Here is a 20,647-nt window from a genome sequence, read left to right on the forward strand (position 1 = left end):
CAGGGAATGTTATAAAGAGTGGCAGACCCTTCAAGACCTCTACGAAACACATGCACAATGGTGGGAAATGGTGAAGGAAACGACCCAGACTTTTTTTAAACAGCAAGGTAAACGTAAAAAAAGGAAAGAGAATAGATGTATGATGGGACTACATAAACGCTTACACCGCTACTTTAAACTAAATCAGTGTGGCATAGACTTTAAAGAAGAAATCAAAGATGTCAAAAAGGAAATGTCAGTTTTAGCAGAAATAAAGAGTAAAGGAATTTTTGTAAGAAGCAGGGAGCAGGAAATTGAGGAAGGTGAAAAAGAAAGAAACTTATAAATAAAAAGGAGTGTATTCAAAATCTAAAAAGAGAAGATGGGTTTTTAACAAAATCCACACAAGAGATGATTGAAACTGTACATACCTTTTATAGTAACATGTACAAAGAGAAACCAGTGCACTTGGAAACATCGGCAGAAATCTTAAAATTCGTTGACAAAACCGTAAAAGAGAATGCACACTTGACACAGAATTTTACTGCTTTAGAGTTAAAAAAATGCCTAACAGGTTTTAAGAGAAGTCGAGCTCCGGGTTTAGACGGGCTTCCTGCAGAATTCTATCTGACCTATTGGGACCTTTTATCATCAGACATTTTAGATGTTTTTAAAGATTTTGAAAAACTCGACCGACTGCCTGACAGTTTTAGAGTGGGAATAGTGACTCTACTTTATAAAAAAAATGATAAGACTGACCTAAAGAATTGGAGGCCCATCACACTTTTAAACTTTGACTGTAAACTTTTTAGCAAGGTTTTAGCGACACGGATGTCCTCTGTTTTAGAGGAGGTAATTCACCCAGACCAAGCTTGTGCCATCTCAGGGAGACAACTCACCGACAGCCTCGTACTGATTCGAGACATCATTGATTACGCTAGAGACAGAAACACCCGGCTTGTCATCTTAAATTTAGACTTTGAAAAAGCATTTGATCGGGTCTCGCATCAATATCTCTTTCAGGTGTTGCAGCCATCGAAAAGGGCCCGATTGTTCCTACTTGGTGAGCTTTGCTTGGTTGAGACGCTTGCCCCCCCCCCCCCCCCCCCCCCCCCGCTCCTCGGCTGACCAAGTAGAAACAATCTATTCGATGGCTGCCTTGTCTTTTACTCTGTGCAAAAGACAAGGCAGCCACAAACACCACGGGAACACCGTATTGAGGCTTTGTTCTGACCACTCATTCGGTGTCGCGTTTCTTTCAAGCAATTCTCCCGGTTAGCCCGCACTCGGCTCGCTCCCAGAGCCGTGCTAAAGTCCACTTCGCATTCACTCTCTTTTCTCAGCAGATTAAAAGAAAGTTTCATCTTGGGCTCCCTGAAATTTCCATCATGCACCGCTGTTTGCTTTTTCACAAGAGCAGAGGAGAGCGCACCGTTCCCAGCGGCACTGCAGTACCGGGTCGAGGCTTGGAGTGAACGGAGCAAGCTTCTTTTTCAACTCCTATTCTTAAAAATCCATTTAATATGTTGTCCTCGTATAGAGGACATATTAAACTGATAAGAACAGATACTACACTTGATCTTAGCCAAAAGGCCGAGAAGCGATAACTGTCCACTGTTTCAGGTCCGAGGGCCCTTGCTGGCACATTGCGCACTTGTAGCAGTGTTCTTTTTATGGCCATAGGTGGCCAGAGTGTCACGTTGCACCTCCGCCCACCCGCTGCACTGAGCACTCTTCAGCCCTTTTAAATGGTATAACTTTGCACTCCCGCATGCTCCAGCAAGCACCATTCAAGCAACAACTTTGCACTCCAGCTTCGAACATCGGCACAGTCGCAACAAGTAAGGCGACTCTACTCAGAGAAGTCACTCTGCAAAGTAGCAAGATTTCTTTTGCACAGACAGAAAGGGCTTCACCCGCAAAGGTAAAGCCTGCCAATAATAGAAACAACTCATTAGTGCTGCTCTCCACGGTAGTCTTTAGTAAAAGGCGAAAGACTTGTTATGAAGAGAAACCAGAGTACGATTATCCGTCACTGCGGGAGCAGGGCATCAGGCTAGTTGGCATAGCCACCTTCCCCATGGTGAGCTTTGCTTGGTTGAGACGCTTGCTCCCCCCCCCCCCCTTGCTCCTCGGCTGACCAAGTAGGAACAATCGGGCCCTAATCGATGGCTGCCTTGTCTTTTACTCTATGCAAAAGACAAGGCAGCAACAAAAACACCACGAGAATCCCGTATTGAGGCTTTGTTCTGACCGCTCATTCGGTGTCGCGTTTCTTTCAAGCAATTCTCCCGGTTAGCCGACACTCGGCTCGCTCCCATAGCCGTGTTAAAGTCTACTTCGCATTCACTCTCTTTTCTCTGCAGACTCTTGGGATTTTATCTATAAAATTAATTCCTTCACTCAAACTATGTTAAAACTGCTTTGTCGTTCATATTTACCATGTCTAGAAAGATTTAAACAAAAAAAACAACGTTGTACTTTGCAGTAAAAGAAAGAGCAAATCTAAAGTTTCAGGAATCCGAGAATAAGCTTACTTTCATGAGTGCTTCACGATTTCGGATTTTGCTATAAAATGAATTCCTTCACTCAAACTAAATTAAAACTGCTAAACCGCTAATCTGTTACATGTAAGGCAGATGTCAAATTCACCGAAATAGGATCTAAGGGTATTCGGCCAATCGAGCTGTAGCAGCTTCGGTAAAAGAGTATAAGTTGAAGAGTTTGTGAATAAAGGTGTGCGCACACATAGTGAGCTGTAGGAAAATAGGCAGGGAGCAATGCCGGCTGGGGTATATGTTCTTGTATGTTGTCTGACTGTTTGATTTGAATGTGTTGTGTAAGTGTCCTGTTGAATGTTTGGGCTTTGACACTTCACTGTGGTTGTTAACTGTGTGGTGTGTCCTGAAATGTTATATGTTTGGGCTGTGTGACATGCTTAATGCTTGTCAGTAGCTACCCACTTATTCATATATAGCAACTGACAACATAAGAAGTCTGGACATACTTTGATAGTAGTTGTAGAAGTATCCTTATTGATAATAGATAAACTAATTCATAGTGATAGAACAGTAGATGAACAGGTGCCTGCACGTCTCACGAAAATAAAATGGGTGTATGATTGCTGACGGCAGAGCAATACTGCCAAACTTATGAGTTCTTGTGGCAAACTTGATTCAGTGTCTTGACGTGTATACGCTGTTTCGCTGACTTGATTGTCACAAGAAACAAAGTGTGTTTGATAAGATCCGACCATTTTATTACGGGAGGATCAGTATGTATGGATTCTGATGTGACTGATAAACCCATTCGTATCTTAAGCATAATCTAATACGTGAGACAACGCCCTGGCACACAATCAAAAAAAAAAAGAGAGAGCGGTTTTGTGTCCCCACAGTCCATAATGTAGAAAAGAGAGAAAAAAGCCTTTCTGATTTGGTGTGTGTGCTCATAGTGCAGAGTGTAGAGAAAAGAGAGAAAAGAAAGCCGTTTTGGTGTCACGGGTGTTGTGACTTACACACACACATTTCTGAATTGAGAAAAGAAATTATTTTAGAGGAAGCAGTAGAGTTTAGATCCCACATTTGTTGATAGGCATTCATTTATTTCTTCACTTCTGATGAAGTTTCAACAATAAACAACAAACTTTGTATTATGAGAAAGAACCAGACTCATTCTTCAGGAATCCGAAAATAAGAACGAATTCGGATTCTCCTATAAAACGAATTAATTAACTCAAACCAAGTTAAGACTGCTTTGTCCTTCATATTTATTCATGTCTAATCAAGTTTCAACGATAAACAACGTTGTACTTTATAGAATGAGAAAGAACTTCTTCAGCAATAAGCATCTCTCGACATATGACGAAATACAGATTTTGCTATAAAATTAATTCCTTCTATCAGCCTGACTTAAAACTGTTTGTCCTCCTTATTTATCCACTTCAAATCAAGTTTCAACAATTAAAAAAAATTTGTAGTTTGAGAAAGAACAACTTAATCTTCAGCAATCAGTATAAAAAGAGGGTAACAAAAGGTGCAAATGCCAACCATACATCACTAAAAGGTGGAGCGGAAGTATTCAGCTGCAAGTAGGTGTGAATGTTCGACGATAATTTGTAAAAAGTGGGTAAGAAAAGGTTCGAATGCCCGACTAAATATTAACAAAAGCGGGAGGAGAGGTCTTCGGATGAGAGTGGGTGAGAATTTCCTACCATACAAGTATGGTGGAGAGGAAGCTGTGATTGGCCGACAATAGTAAAAAGCAGGTGAGAAAAGGTGCGAATGTCAAAACATACATGATCAAAACAGGGAGCGGAGGTGTTTGGCTGCGACAAGGTGTGAATGTCCACCCATAATTAATGAAAAACGGGCAACAAGTAGGTTCGAATGCCCAACCATACATCATCATAAGCAGGAGTGGATGTGTTCGGCTTCAAGAAGGTATGAATGTCCATCAATAATTGCTATAAAACATGAAAGAAAATTTTTGAATATCAAACCGCACATAATTATAAGCGGGAGAGGAGGTGTTCCGCTGCAAGAAGGTGTGAATATCCACCCATAATTACTGAAAAATGGGTAAGAAAAGGTGCGAATGCCCAACCTTACATCATCAAAAGCAGGAGTGGATGTGTTCGGCTACAAGAAGGTTTGAATATCCGACCATAGTTTGTAAAAAGCGGGTAAGAACAGGTTTGTATGCCCGACTGTACACAATCAAAAGAGGGAGCGGAGTTGTTCAGCTACAAGAAGGCGTGAAAGTCCGACCATGGTTTGTAAAAAGCGGGTAAGAACAGGTTCGTATGCCCGAATATACACCATCAAATGCGGGAGCGGACGTGTTCGGCTGCAAGTAGGTGTGAATGTCCAGCCATAATTACTCACAAATGGGTAAGAAAAGGTGCGAATGCCCGACAATGTATGATCAAAAGAGGGAGCGGAGGTTTTCGGCTGAAAGAAGGTCTGAATGTCCAACCATAATTTGTAAAAACCGGGGAAGAAAAGGCTCGAAAGCCCGACTATACACCATCAAAAGCTGGAGCGGAGGTGTTCAGCTGCAAGAAGGTCTGAATGTCCATCAATAATTGCTATAAAACATGAAAGAGAATTTTCGAATATCAAACCGCACATGATAATAAGCGGGAGAGGAGGTGTTCAGCTGCAAGAAGGTGTGAATGTCCACCCATAATTACTGAAAAATGGGTAAGAAAAGGTGCGAATTCCCAACCATACATCATCAAATGCACGAGTGGATGTGTTCGGCTACAAGAAGGTTTTAATGTCGGACCATAGTTTGTAAAAAGCGGGTAAGAAAAGGTTCGAATGCCCAAACATACACAATCAAAAGAGGGAGCGGAGGTGTTCCGCTGTAAGAAGGTGTGAATGTCCGACCATAGTTGGTAAAAAGCGGGTAAGAAAAGGTTAAAATACCCGACTGTACACAATCAATAGCGGGAGCGGAGTTGTTCGGCTACTAAAAGGTATGAAAGTCCGACCCTGGTTTTAAAAAGCGGGTAAGAAAAGGTTCGAATGCCCGAACATACACCATCAAAAGAGGTAGCGGAGGTGTTCCGCTGTAAGACGGTGTGAATGTCCGATCATAGTTGGTAAAAAGCGGGTAAGAAAAGGTTAAAATACCCGACTGTACACAATCAAAAGAGGGAGCGGAGTTGTTCAGCTAAGAGAAGGTGTGAAAGTCCGACCATGGTTTGTAAAAAGCGGGTAAGAAAAGGTTCGTATGCCCGAATATACACTATCATAACCGGAAGCGTAGGTGTTCGGCTGCAAGAAGGTGTGAACGTCCGACCAAAGTTTGTGAAAAAGCAGTTAAGAAAAGGTTCGAATATCTAACCAAACATAATCAAAAGCGGGAGCAGAGCTGTTCGACTGCAAGTAGGTGTGAATGTCAGAGAATAATTTGCAAAAAGCTGATGAGAAAGGGTGAGAAATCCCGACTATACACCATCAAATGCGGTAGCGGAGTTGTTCGGCTGTGAGTAGGTGTGATTCTCCAACCATAATTGCTGAAAAATGTGTTAGAAAAGGTAGGAATGCCGGTCCATACATCATCAAAAGCGGGAGAGGTGGTGTTCGGCTGCAAGTAGGTGTGAATGTCCATTAATAATTGCTTTAAAACATGAAAGAAAATTTTCGAATATCAAACCTTACATGATCATTAGCGGGAGAGGAGGTGTTCAGCTGCAAGAAGGTGTGAATATCCACCCATAATTACTGAAAAATGGGTAGGAAAAGATGCGAATGTCAAACCATAAATCATCAAAAGCAGGAGTGGAGTTGTTCAGCTACAAGAAGGTATGAAAGTCCAACCATGGTTTGTAAAAAGCGGGTAAGAGAAGGTTAAAATACCCGAATATATACCATCAAAAGCGGAAGCGGAGGTGTTCGGCTGCAAGAAGGTGTGAACGTCCGACCAAAGTTTGTAAAAAGCAGTTAAGAAAAGGTTTGAATATCCAACCGAACATAATCAAAAGCGGGAGCAGAGCTGTTCGACTGCAAGTAGGTGTGAATGTCAGATCATAATTGCTGAAAAATGTGATAGAAAAGACTAGAATGCCGGACAATACATCATCAAAAGCGGGAGAGGTAGTTTTTCGGCTGCAAGTAGGTGTGAATGTCCAGCCATAATTACTCACAAACGGGGGAAGAAAAGGTAGTATTTCGAGACCACACATGATCAAAACAGGGAATGGAGGTGGTTCAGCTGCAAGGTGTGAATGTCTGACTAAAGTTTGTAAAAACCGTGTAAGACAAGGGGCGAATGCCCGACAATGTATGTTCAAAAGAGGGAGCGGAGGTTTTCGGCTGCAAGGTCTGAATGTCCAACCACAATTTGTAAAAATCGGGGAAGAAAAGGCTCGAAAGCCCGACTATACACCATCAAAAGCGGGAGCAGAGGTGTTCAGGTGCAAGAAGGTCTGAATGTCAAACCAAAAATTACTGAAAAATGGGTAAGAAAAGGTGCGAATGCCAAATCATACATCATCAAAAGCAGGAGCGGATGTGTTCGGCTACAAGAAGGTTTGAATGTCCAACCATAGTAAGTAATAGGCGGGTAAGAAAAGGCTCGAATGCCCGACTATATACCATCAAAAGCGTAAGCGGAGGTTTTTCGGCTGCAAGACGGTGTGAACGTCCGACCAAAGTTTGTAAAAAGCAGTTAAGAAAATGTTCGAATATCCAACCAAACATAATCAAAAGCGGGAGCAGAGCTGTTCGACTGCAAGTAGGTGTGAATATCAGATCATAATTTGCAAAAAGCTGTTGAGAAAGGGTGAGAATGCCCGACTATACACTATCAAATGTGGGAGCGGAGGTGTTCGTCTGTGAGTAGGTGTGAATGTCCGACCATAATTGCTGAAAAATGTGTTAGAAAAGGTAAGAATGCCGGACCATATATCATCAAAAGCGGGAGAGGTTGTGTTCGGCTGCAAGTAGGTGTGAATGTCCAGCCATAATTACTCACAAACGGGTAAGAAAAGGTACTATTGCCAGACCATATATGATCAAAACAGGGAGCGGAGGTGGTTCAGCTGCAAGAAGGTTTGGATGTCCGACTAAAGTTTGTAAAAAGCGGGTAAGACAAGGTGTGAATGCCCGACAATGTATAATAAAAAGAGGAGCGGAGGTTTTCGGCTGCAAGAAGGTCTGAATGTCCACCCATAATTACTGAAAAATGGGTAAGAAAAGGTGCGAAAGCCCAACCGCACATGATCATAAGTGGATGAGAAGGTGTTCGACTGCAAGTAGGTGTGAATGTAAGATCATAATTTGTAAAAAGCGGGTAAGAAAACGTAAGAATGCCCAACCATAAATTATCAAAAGCGGCAGGAGAGTTTTGGCTGGTATTTATCAATGTCTAGATAGATTTCAACAAAAAACAACGTTGTACTTTGCAGTAAAAGAAAGTGCAAATCAAAAGTTTTAGGAATCCGAGAATAAGCTTATTTTCATGTGTTCTGCACGATTTCGGATTTTATGTATAAAATGAATTCCTTCACGCAAACTAAGTTAACACTGCTTTGTCCTTCATATGTACCCATTTCTACATATATTTCAAGCATAAACTTCCTCATACTACCCTGAATGAGAAAGAGCCACACTTGTGATTAAGCCATACGCCCCTTTTGAGGAGTTCTGCATGGTTTGGGATTTTATCTATAAAATTAATTCCTTCACTCAAACTATGTTAAAACGGCTTTTACCTTCATATTTATCAATGTCTCGATAGATTTAAACAAAAAAACCACGTTGTACTTTGCAATAAAAGAAAGAGCAAATCAAAAGTTTTAGGAATCCGAGAATAAGCTTATTTTCATGAGTTCTGCACGATTTCGGATTTTATGTATAAAATGAATTCATTCACTCAAACCAAGTTAAAACTGCTTTTTCCTTCATATTTATCAATGTCTAGATCGACTTCAACAAGATTATGGTTGGAAATTCTCACCCACTCTCATCCGAAGACCTCTCCTCCCGCTTTTGTTAATATATAGTCGGGCATTTGAACCTTTTCTTACCCGCTTTTTACAAATTATAGTCGAACATTCACACCTACTTGCAGCTGAATACTTCCGCTCCACCTTTTAGGTATGTATGGTTGGCATTTGCACCTCTTTTTATACTGATTGCTGAAGATTAAGTTGTACTTTCTCAAACTACAACATTTTTTTATTTGTTGAAACTTGATTTGAAGTGGATAAATAAGGAGGACAAACAGTTTTAAGTCAGGCTGATAGAAGGAATTAATTTTATAGCAAAATCTGTACTTCGTCATATGTCGAGAGATGCTTATTGCTGAAGAAGTTCTTTCTCATTCTACAAAGTACAACGTTGTTTATCGTTGAAACTTGATTAGACATGAATAAATATGAAGGACAAAGCAGTCTTAACTTGGTTTGAGTTAAGGAATTCGTTTTATAGGAGAATCCGAATTCGTGCATAACTCATAAAATAGAGCTTATTTTCGGATTCCTGAAGAATGATTCTGGTTCTTTCTAATAATACAAAGTTTGTTGTTTATTGTTGAAACTTCATCAGAAGTGAAGAAATAAATGAATGCCTATCAACAAATTGACCTTCTGTTGACCTTCGGGGAGGTGAGTATCTTCACTAGACTCACCTGTCTGCTCTTCCTCCTCATTTATCGTAGCTCCACCCTCTGCCTGTGAATTCTCACAGACTTCAACACTGAGTGGTGAGGCCTCTACAGGCCCCTCCCCTTTTTGCTCCTCACTTCCAATCCAAGCTTTTGGCGGGAAGTTTGAATTTATTGGGTCAACCTCTTCACTTTGTTCACCAACTGCCACCTTTGGTCCTTCTCTTTGTTGGCTTGACTGTGGCTTTACCGTCTTTAATTTGTTGGCAAAAAATTTAGGGCAATCTCTGAAGAGGTGATTTAATTCTCCACAGAGATTACATTTCCTGCCATTTGGACACTGTCCAAAAGTTTGCCCAATTTCTCTGCTCTTCCCACATAACACCTTGGTACAAGCCTCAACCAGGTGCCCATGCTCACCACACTTGCGGCAGAACTTGGGCTGCCCCTGGTAGTGGATGTAACCTCGGTTTTCAAGGTGGCCAGAGTGTCGCCCACCCGCTGCACTGAGCACTCTTCAGCCCTTTTAAATGGTATAACTTTGCACTCCCGCACGCTCCAGCAAGCACCATTCAAGCAACAACTTTGCACTCCAGCTTCGAACATCGGCACAGTCGCAACAAGTAAGGCGACTCTACTCAGAGAAGTCACTCTGCACAGTAACAAGATTTCTTTTGCACAGACAGAAAGGGCTTCACCCGCAAAGGTAAAGCCTGCCAAAAATAGAAACAACTCATTAGTGCGGCTCTCCACAGAAATCTTTAGTAAAAGGCGAAAGACTTGTACGTTATGAAGAGAAACCAGAGTACGATTATCCGTCACTGCGGGAGCAGGGCATCAGGCTTGTTGGCATAGCCACCTTCCCCATGGTGAGCTTTGCTTGGTTGAGACGCTTGCTCCCCCCCCCTTGCTCCTCGGCTGACCAAGTAGGAACAATCGGGCCCTATTCGATGGCTGCCTTGTCTTTTACTCTGTGCAAAAGACAAGGCAGCAACAAAAACACCACGAGAATCCCGTATTGAGGCTTTGTTCTGACCGCTCATTCGGGGTCGCGTTTCTTTCAAGCAATTCTCCTGGTTAGCCCACACTCGGCTCGCTCCCATAGCCGTGTTAAAGTCTACTTCGCATTCACTCTCTTTTCTCAGCAGACTCTTGGGATTTTATCTATAAAATGAATTCCTTCACTCAAACTATGTGAAAACTGCTTTGTCCTTAATATTTACCATGTCTAGAAAGATTTAAACAAAAAAAACAACGTTGTACTTTGCAGTAAAAGAAAGAGCAAATCTAAAGTTTCAGGAATCCGAGAATAAGCTTACTTTCATGAGTTCTTCACGATTTCGGATTTTGCTATAAAATGAATTCCTTCACTCAAACTAAATTAAAACTGCTAAACCGCTAATCTGTTATATGTAAGGCAGATGTCAAATTCACCGAAATAGGATCAAAGGGTATTCGGCCAATCGAGCTGTAGCAGCTTCGGTAAAAGAGTATAAGTTGAAGAGTTTGTGAATAAAGGTGTGCGCACACATAGTGTGCTGTACGAAAATAGGCAGGGAGCAATGCTGGCTGGGGTATATGTTCTTGTATGTTGTCTGACTGTTTGATTTGAATGTGTTGTGTAAGTGTCCTGTTGAATGTTACATGTTTGGGCTTTGACACGCTTCACTGTGGTTGTTAACTGTGTGGTGTGTCCTGAAATGTTATATGTTTGGGCTGTGTGACATGCTTAATGCTTGTCAGTAGCTACCCACTTATTCATATATAGCAACTGACAACATAAGAAGTCTGGACATACTTTGATAGTAGTTGTAGAAGTATCCTTATTGATAATAGATCACTAATTCATTGTGATAGAACAGTAGATGAACAGGTGCTTGCACATGTCTCACGAAAATAAAATGGGTGTATCATTGCTGATGGCAGAGCAATACTGCCAAACTTATGAGTTCTTGTGGCAAACTTGATTCAGTGTCTTGACGTGTATACGCTGTTTCGCTGACTTGATTGTCACAAGAAACAAAGTGTGTTTGATAAGATCCGACCATTTTATTACGGGAGGATCAGTATGTATGGATTCTGATGTGACTGATAAACCCATTCATATCTTAAGCATAATCTAATACATGAGACAACGCCCTGGCACACGATAAAAAAAAAAAAAGAGAGAGAGCGGTTTTGTGTCCCCACAGTCCATAATGTAGAAAAGAGAGAAAAAAGCCTTTCTGATTTGGTGTGTTTGCTCATAGTGCAGAGTGTAGAGAAAAGAAAGCCGTTTTGGTGTCACGGGTGTTGTGACTTACACACACACATTTCTAAATTGAGAAAGGAAATTATTTTAGAGGAAGCACTAGAGTTTAGATCCCACATTTGTTGATAGGCATTCATTTATTTCTTCACTTCTGATGAAGTTTCAACAATAAACAACAAACTTTGTATTATGAGAAAGAACCAGAATCATTCTTCAGGAATCTGAAAATAAGCTCTATTTTATGAGTTATGCACGAATTCGGATTCTCCTATAAAACGAATTCCTTAACTCAAACCAAGTTAAGACTGCTTTGTCCTTCATATTTATTCATGTCTAATCAAGTTTCAACGATAAACAATGTTGTACTTTGTAGAATGAGAAAGAACTTCTTCAGCAATAAGCATCTCTCGACATATGACGAAGTACAGATTTTGCTATAAAATTAATTCCTTCTATCAGCCTGACTTAAAACTGTTTGTCCTCCTTATTTATCCACTTCAAATCAAGTTTCAACAAATAAAAAAATGTTGTAGTTTGAGAAAGTACAACTTAATCTTCAGCAATCAGTATAAAAAGAGGTGCAAATGCCAACCATACATCACTAAAAGGTGGAGCGGAAGTATTCAGCTGCAAGTAGGTGTGAATGTTCGACTATAATTTGTAAAAAGCGGGTAAGAAAAGGTTCGAATGTCCGACTATATATTAACAAAAGCGGGAGGAGAGGTCTTCGGATGAGAGTGGGTGAGAATTTCCAACCATAATCTATAAAATACGGTGAAAAAAAATATGTGAATGCCTCATAGAACACTAAAAGCGGAAGTGTTCGGCTGCAAGAAGGTGTGAATGTCCGACTATATTTGGTGAAAAGCAGGTGAAGCAAGGTCTGAATGCCCAACCTTACATCATCAAAAGCGAGATCAGAGGTGTTTGGCTGCAAGAAGGCCATAGTTTTCCAAAAGCGGGTAAGGTGCGAATGTCCGACTAAATATCAACAAAATTTGGGGCGGAGGTCTTCGGATGCAAGTGGGTGTGAATATTCCACCATACAAGTATGGTGGAGAGGAAGCTGTGAATAGCCGACCATAGTTTGGAAAAAGCGGGTAAGAAATGGTTTGAATGCCCGAACATACACCATCAAAAGAGGGAGCGGAGGTGTTCCGCTGTACGAAGGTGTGAATGTCCGACCATAGTTGGTAAAAAGCGGGTAAGAAAAGGTTAAAATACCCGACTGTACACAATCAATAGCGGGAGCGGATGTGTTCGGCTACAAGAAGATGTGAAAGTCCGACCATGGTTTGTAAAAAGCGGGTAAGAAAAGGTGCGAATGTCCGACAATGTATGATCAAAAGAGAGAGCAGAGGTTTTCGGATACAAGAAGGTTTGAATGTCCCACTATAGTTTGTAAAAAGCGGGTAAGAAAAGGTTCGAATGCCCGACTATACACCATCAAAAGCGGGAGCAGAGGTGTTCCGCTGTAAGACGGTGTGAATGTCCGACCATAGTTGGTAAAAAGCGGGTAAGAAAAGGTTAAAATACCCGACTGTACACAATCAATAGCGGGAGCGGAGTTGTTCGGCTACAAGAAGGTGTGAAAGTCCGACCATGGTTTGTAAAAACCGGGAAGAAAAGGCTTGAAAGCCCGACTATACACCATCAAAAAGAAGGTTTGAATGTCCATCAATAATTGCTTTAAAACAAGAAAGTAAATTTTCGAATATCAAACCGCACATGATCATAAGCGGGAGAGGAGGTGTTCGGCTGCAAGAAGGTGTGAATGTCCACCCATAATTCATGAAAAATGGGTAAAAAAAAGGTGCGAATGCCTAACAATACATTATCAAAAGCAGGTGTGAATGTCAGATCATAATTTGTAAAAAGCTGATGAGAAAGGGTGAGAATGCCCGACTATACACCATCAAATGCGGGAGCGGAGGTGTTCGGCTCTGAGTAGGTGTGAATGTCCGACCATAATTGCTGAAGAATGTGTTAGAAAAGGTAAGAATGCTGGACCATACATCATCAAAAGCGGGAGAGGTGGTGTTCGGCTTAAAAAAGGTGTGACTGTTCGACTAAAGTTTGTAAAAAGTGGGTAAGACAAGGTGCGAATGCCTGACAATGTATGATCAAAAGCGGGAGCGGAGGTGTTCAGCTGCAAGAAGGTCTACATGTCCATCAATAATTGCTAGAAAACATGAAAGAAACTTTTCGAAAATCAAACCGCACATGATCATAAGTGGGATAGGAGGTGTTCAGCTGCAAGGTGTGAATGTCCACCCATAATTCCTGAAAAATGGGCAAAAAAAAGGTGTGAATGCCCAACCATACATCATCAAAAGCAGGAGTGGAAGTCTTTGGCTACAAGAAGGTGTGAACGTCCAACCAAAATATGTAAAAAGAAGTTAAGAAAAGGTTCGAATATCCAACCAAACATAATCAAAAGCGGGAGCAGAGCTGTTCGACTGCAAGTAGGTATGAATGTCAGATCATAAATTTGCAAAAAGCTGATGAGAAAGGGTGAGAATGCCCGACTATACACCATCAAATGCGGGAGCGGAGTTGTTCGGCTGTGAGTAGGTGTGAATCTCCGACCATAATTGCTGAAAAATGTGTTAGAAAAGGTAAGAATGCCGGTCCATACATCATCAAAAGCGAGAGAGGTTGTGTTCGGCTGCAAGTAGGTGTGAATGTCCAGCCATAATTACTCACAAACGGGTAAGAAAAGGTAGTATTGCCAGACCATATATGATCAAAACAGGGAGCGGAGGTGGTTCAGCTGCAAGAAGGTTTGAATGTCCGACTAAAGTTCAAATATATTAACAAAAGCGGGAGGAGAGGTCTTCGGATGAGAGTGGTTGAAAATTTCCAACCATAATGTATAAAATGCGGTGAAAAAAAGGTGTGATAGAACACTAAAAGGTGGAGCGGAAGTGTTCGGCTGCAAGAAGGTGTGAATGTCCGACTATATTTGGTGAAAAGCAGGTGAAGCAAGGTCTGAATGCCCAACCTTACATCATCAAAAGCGAGATCAGAGGTGTTTGGCTGCAAGAAGGCCATAGTTTGCCAAAAGTGGGTAAGGTGCGAATATCAACAAAATTTGGGGCGGAGGTCTTCGGATGCAAGTGGGTGTGAATATCCCACCATGCAAGTATGGTGGAGAGGAAGCTGTGAATAGCCGACCATAGTTTGGAAAAAGCGGGTAAGAAAAGGTTTGAATGCCCGAACATACACCATCAAAAGAGGGAGCGGAGGTGTTCCGCTGTACGAAGGTGTGAATGTCCAACCATACTTGGTAAAAAGTGGGTAAGAAAAGGTTAATATACCCGATTGTAAACAATCAATAGCGGGAGCGGATGTGTTCGGCTACAAGAAGGTGTGACAGTCCGACCATGGTTTGTAAAAAGCGGGTAAGAAAAGGTGCGAATGTCCGACAATGTATGATCAAAAGAGAGAGCGGAGGTTTTCGGATACACTAAATTTTGAATGTCCGACCATAGTTTGTAAATAGCGGGTAAGAAAAGGTTCGAATGCCCGATTATACACCATAAAAAGCGGGAGCGGAGGTGTTCCGCTGTAAGACGGTGTGAATGTCCGACCATAGTTGGTAAAAAGCGGGTAAGAAAAGGTTAAAATACCCGACTGTACAACATCAATAGCGGGAGCGGAGTTGTTCGGCTACAAAAAGGTGTGAAAGTCCGACCATGGTTTGTAAAAAGCAGTTAAGAAAAGGTTCGAATATCCAACCAAACATAATCAAAAGCGGGAGCAGAGCTGTTCGACTGCAAGTATGTGTGAATGTCCAGCCATAATTACTCACAAACGGGGGAAGAAAAGGTAGTATTGCCAGACCATACATGATCAAAACAGGGAGCGGAGGTTCAGCTGCAAGGTGTGAATGTCTGACTATAGTTTGTAAAAAGCGGGTAAGACAAGGTGCGAATGCCCGACAATGTATGATCAAAAGAGAGAGCGGAGGTGTTCGGCTGCAAGGTCTGAATGTCCAACCATAATTTGTAAAAACCGGGTAAGAAAAGGCTCGAAAGCCCGACTATACATCATCAAAAGCGGGAGCGGAGGTGTTCAGCTGCAAGAAGGTGTGAATGTTCGACTAAAGTTTGTAAAAAGCTGGTAAGACAAGGAGCGATGTCCCGACATTGTATGATCAAAAGCGGGAGCGGAGGTGTCCAGCTGTGAGTAGGTGTGAATGTCCGACCATAATTGCTGAAAAATGTTATAGAAAAGGTAAGAATACTGGACCATACATCATCAAAAGCGGGAGAGGTGGTGTTCGGCTGCAAGAAGGTGTGAAAGTCCGACAATGGTTTGTAAAAAACGGGTAATAAAAGGTTCGAATGCCCAAATATACATCATCAAAAGCGGAAGCGGAGGTGTTCGGATGCAAGAAGGTGTGAACGTCCGACCAAAGTTTGTAAAAAGCAGTGAAAAGCGAGAAAATGCTTTTCGTGAGTTCTGCATGATTTGGGATTTTGCTTATAAAATGCATTACTTCACTCAAACTATGTTAAAACTGATTTGTCCTTCATATTTACCATGTCTAGAAAGATTTAAACAAAAAAACAACGTTGTACTTTGCAGTAAAAGAAAGAGCAAATCTAAAGTTTCAGGAATCCGAGTATAAGCCTGCTTTCATGAGTTCTGCACGATTTCGGATTTTGCTATAAAATGAATTGCTTTGCTCAAACCAAGTTAAAACTGCTTTGTCCTTCCATATTCATCAATGTCTAGATCGACTTCAACAAAGAAAAACATTGGACTTTGCAGTAGAAGAAGTTGAAATCCATCTACACATTGATAAATATGAAGGACAAAGCAGTTCCCACTTGCCCATAAGAAAAGAAGCTTATTCTCGGATTCCTGGTCCTTCAGTTTTGCTCTTTCTTCTACTGCAAAATACAATGTTGTTCTTTTTTGAAGTCGATCTAGACATTGATAAATATGAATGAAAAAGCAGTTTTAACTTGGTTTGAGTGAATGAATTCATTTTATACATAAAATCCGAAATCGTGCAGAACTCATGAAAATAAGCTTATTCTCGGATTCCTAAAACTTTTGATTGGCTCTTTCTTTTACTGCAAAGTACAACGTTGTTTTTTTTGTTTAAATCTATCGAGACATTGATAAATATGAAGGTAAAAGCCGTTTTAACATAGTTTGAGTGAAGGAATTGATTTTATAGATAAAATCCCAAATCATGCAGAACTCCTCAAAAGGGGCGTATGGCTTAATCACAAGTGTGGCTCTTTCTCATTCAGGGTAGTATGAGGAAGTTTATGCTTGAAATATATGTATAAATGGGTACATATGAAGGACAAAGTAGTGTTAACTTAGTTTGAGTGAAGGAATTCATTTTATACATTAAATCCCAAATCATGCAGAACGTATGAAAAGAAGCTTATTCTCGGATTCCTGATCCTTCAGTTTTGCTCTTTCTTCTACTGCAAAATACAATGTTGTTCTTTGTTGAAGTCGATCTAGACATTGATAAATATGAAGGAAAAAGCAGTTTTAACTTGGTTTGAGTGAATGAATTCATTTTATACATAAAATCCGAAATCGTGCAGAACAGGGTAGTATGAGGAAGTTTATGCTTGAAATATATGTAGAAATGGGTACATATGAAGGACAAAGCAGTGTTAACTTAGTTTGCGTGAAGGAATTCATTTTATACATAAAATCCGAAATCGTGCAGAACTCATGAAAATAAGCTTATTCTCGGATTCCTAAAACTTTTGATTTGCACTTTCTTTTACTGCAAAGTACAACGTTGTTTTTTGTTGAAATCTATCTAGACATTGATAAATACCAGCCGAAACTCTGCTGCCGCTTTTGATAATTTATGGTTGGGCATTCTTACCTTTTCTTACCCGCTTTTTACAAATTATGATCTTACATTCACACCTACTTGCAGTCGAACACCTTCTCATCCACTTATGATCATGTGCGGTTGGGCTTTCGCACCTTTTCTTACCCATTTTTCAGTAATTATGGGTGGACATTCAGACCTTCTTGCAGCCAAAAACCTCTGCTCCTCTTTTGATCATACATTGTCGGGCATTCACACCTTGTCTTACCCGCTTTTTACAAACTTTAGTCGGACATTCAAACCTTCTTGCAGCTGAACCACCTCCACTCCCTGTTTTGATCATATATGGTCTGGCATTCTTACCTTTTCTAACACATTTTTCAGCAATTATGGTCGGACATTCACACCTACTCACAGACGAACACCTCCGCTCCCACATTTGATAGTGTATAGTCGGGCATTGTCACCCTTTCTCAACAGCTTTTTGCAAATTATGATCTGATATTTACACCTACTTGCAGTCGAACAGCTCTGCTCCCGCTTTTGATTATGTTTGGTTGGATATTCGAACATTTTCTTAACTGCTTTTTACAAACCATGGTCGGACATTCAAACCTTCTTGTAGCCGAAAACATCCGCTCCTGCTTTTGATGATGTATGATTTGGCATTCGCACCTTTTCTTACCCATTTTTCAGTAATTTTTGGTCGGACATTCAGACCTTCTTGCACCTGAACACCTCTGCTCCCGCTTTTGATGGTGTATAGTCGGGCTTTCGAGCCTTTTCTTCCCCGATTTTTACAAATTGTGGTTGGACATTCAGACCTTGCAGCCGAAAACCTCCGCTCCCTCTTTTGATCATACATTGTCGGGCATTCGCCCCTTGTCTTACACGGTTTTTACAAACTTTAGTCAGACATTCACACCTTGCAGCTGAACCACCTCCATTCCCTGTTTTGATCATGTGTGGTCTGGAAATACTACCTTTTCTTCCCCCGTTTGTGAGTAATTATGGCTGGACATTCACACCTACTTGCAGTCGAACAGCTCTGCTCCCGCTTTTGATTATGTTCGGTTGGATATTCAAACCTTTTCTTAACTGCTTTTTACAAACTTTGGTCGGACGTTCACACCTTCTTGCAGCCGAACACCCCCGCTTCCGCTTTTGATGATTTATGGTTGGACATTCGCATCTTTTCCTACCCATTTTTCAGTAATTATGGGTGGATATTCACATCTTCTTGCAGCTGAACACCTCCTCTCCCGCTAATGATCATGTAAGGTTTGATATTCGAAAATTTTCTTTTATGTTTTAAAGCAATTATTAATGGACATTCACACCTACTTGCAGCCGAACACCACCTCTCCCGCTTTTGATGATGTATGGACCGGCATTCTTACCTTTTCTAACACATTTTTCAGCAATTATGGTTGGAGAATCACACCTACTCACAGCCGAACAACTCCGCTACCGCATTTGATGATGTATAGTCGGGATTTCTCACCCTTTCTCATCAGCTTTTTGCAAATTATTCTCTGACATTCACACCTACTTGCAGTCGAACAGCTCTGCTCCCGCTTTTGATTATGTTTGGTTAGATATTCGAACCTTTTCTTAACTGCTTTTTTACAAACTTTGGTCGGACGTTCACACCTTCTTGTAGCCGAACACCTACGCTTCCGGTTTTGATAGTGTATATTCGGGCATACGAACCTTTTCTTACCCGCTTTTTACAAACCATGGTCGGACTTTCACACCTTCTCTTAGCTGAACAACTCCGCTCCCTCTTTTGATTGTGTACAGTCGGGTATTTTAACCTTTTCTTACCCGCTTTTTACCAACTATGATCGGACATTCACACCGTCTTACAGCGGAACACCTCCGCTCCCTCTTTTGATGGTGTATGTTCGGGCATTCAAACCTTTTCTTACCCGCTTTTTACAAACCAGGGTCGGACTTTCACACCTTATAGTAGCCGAACAACTCCGCTCCCGCTATTGATTGTGTACAGTCGGGTATTTTAACCTTTTCTTACCCGCTTTTTACCAACTATGGTCGGACATTCACACCGTCTTACAGCGGAACACCTCCTCTCCCGCTTATGATCATGTACGGTTTGATATTCGAAAATTTACTTTTTTGTTTTAAAGCAGTTATTGATGGACATTCAAACCTTCTTTTTGATGGTGTATAGTCGGGCTTTCGAGCCTTTTCTTCCCTGTTTTTACAAACCATGGTCGGACTTTCACACCTTCTTGTAGCCGAACAACTCTGCTCCCGCTATTGATTGTGTACAGTCGGGTATTTTAACTTTTCTTACCCGCTTTTTACCAACTATGGTCGGACATTCACACCGTCTTACAGCGGAACACCTCTGCTCCCGCTTTTGATGGTGTATAGTCGGGCATTCGAACCTTTTCTTATCCGCTTTTTACAAACTATGGTGGGACATTCAAAACCTTCTTGTATCCGAAAACCTCCGCTCTCTCTTTTGATCATACATTGTCGGACATTCGCACCTTTTCTTACCCGCTTTTTACAAACCATGGTCGGACTTTCACACCTTCTTGTAGCCGAACACATCCGCTCCCGCTATTGATTGTGTACAGTCGGGTATTTTAACCTTTTCTTACCCGCTTTTTACCAACTATGGTCGGACATTCACACCTTCGTACAGCGGAACACCTCCGCTCCCTCTTTTGATGGTGTATGTTCGGGTATTCAAACCTTTTCTTACCCGCTTTTTCCAAACTATGGTCGGCTATTCACAGCTTCCTCTCCACCATACTTGTATGGTGGGATATTCACACCTACTTGCATCCGAAGACCTCTGCCCCAAATTTTGTTGATATTTAGTCGGACATTCGCACCTTACCCGCTTTTGGCAAACTATGGCCTTCTTGCAGCCAAACACCTCTGATCTCGCTTTTGATGATGTAAGGTTGGGCATTCAGACCTTGCTTCACCTGCTTTTCACCAAATATAGTCGGACATTCACACCTTCTTGCAGCCGAACACTTCCGCTCCACCTTTTAGTGTTCTATCACACCTTTTTTTCACCGCATTTTGTACATTATGGTCAGAAATTTTCAACCACTCTCATCCGAAGACCTCTCCTCCCGCTTTCTTTAATATATTTGAACTTTAGTCGGACATTCAAACCTTCTTGCAGCTGAACCACCTCCGCTCCCTGTTTTGATCATATATGGTCTGGCAATACTACCTTTTCTTACCCGTTTGTGAGTAATTATGGCTGGACATTCACACCTACTTGCAGCCGAACACAACCTCTCTCGCTTTTGATGATGTATGGACCGGCATTTTTACCTTTTCTAACACATTTTTCAGCAATTATGGTCGGAGATTCACACCTACTCACAGCCGAACAACTCCGCTCCCGCATTTGATGATGTATAGTCGGGCATTCTCACCCTTTCTCATCAGCTATTTGCAAATTATGATCTGACATTCACACCTAC

The 20,647-nt window shown here is 41.4% G+C and overlaps 3 non-coding genes across 3 annotated transcripts; all 3 read right to left on the reverse strand.

The window, feature by feature from the left end:
- Positions 1-1,400: 1,400 nt before the first annotated feature.
- Positions 1,401-1,584, reverse strand: LOC140310411 (U2 spliceosomal RNA). The gene has a single exon (XR_011916485.1). It is a non-coding gene; the product is annotated as a U2 spliceosomal RNA (small nuclear RNA).
- Positions 1,585-1,892: 308 nt separating this feature from the next.
- Positions 1,893-2,002, reverse strand: LOC140310845 (U5 spliceosomal RNA). Its single transcript, XR_011916878.1, has one exon. It is a non-coding gene; the product is annotated as a U5 spliceosomal RNA (small nuclear RNA).
- Positions 2,003-9,791: 7,789 nt separating this feature from the next.
- Positions 9,792-9,905, reverse strand: LOC140310761 (U5 spliceosomal RNA). Its single transcript, XR_011916802.1, has one exon. It is a non-coding gene; the product is annotated as a U5 spliceosomal RNA (small nuclear RNA).
- Between the last annotated feature and the right edge of the window lie 10,742 nt (positions 9,906-20,647).

This window comes from Leuresthes tenuis, unplaced genomic scaffold (genome assembly GCF_036924035.1).
Source record: "Leuresthes tenuis unplaced genomic scaffold, fLeuTen1.0.hap1 SCAF_6, whole genome shotgun sequence".
In the NCBI taxonomy this organism is placed as follows: Eukaryota; Metazoa; Chordata; class Actinopteri; order Atheriniformes; family Atherinopsidae; genus Leuresthes; species Leuresthes tenuis.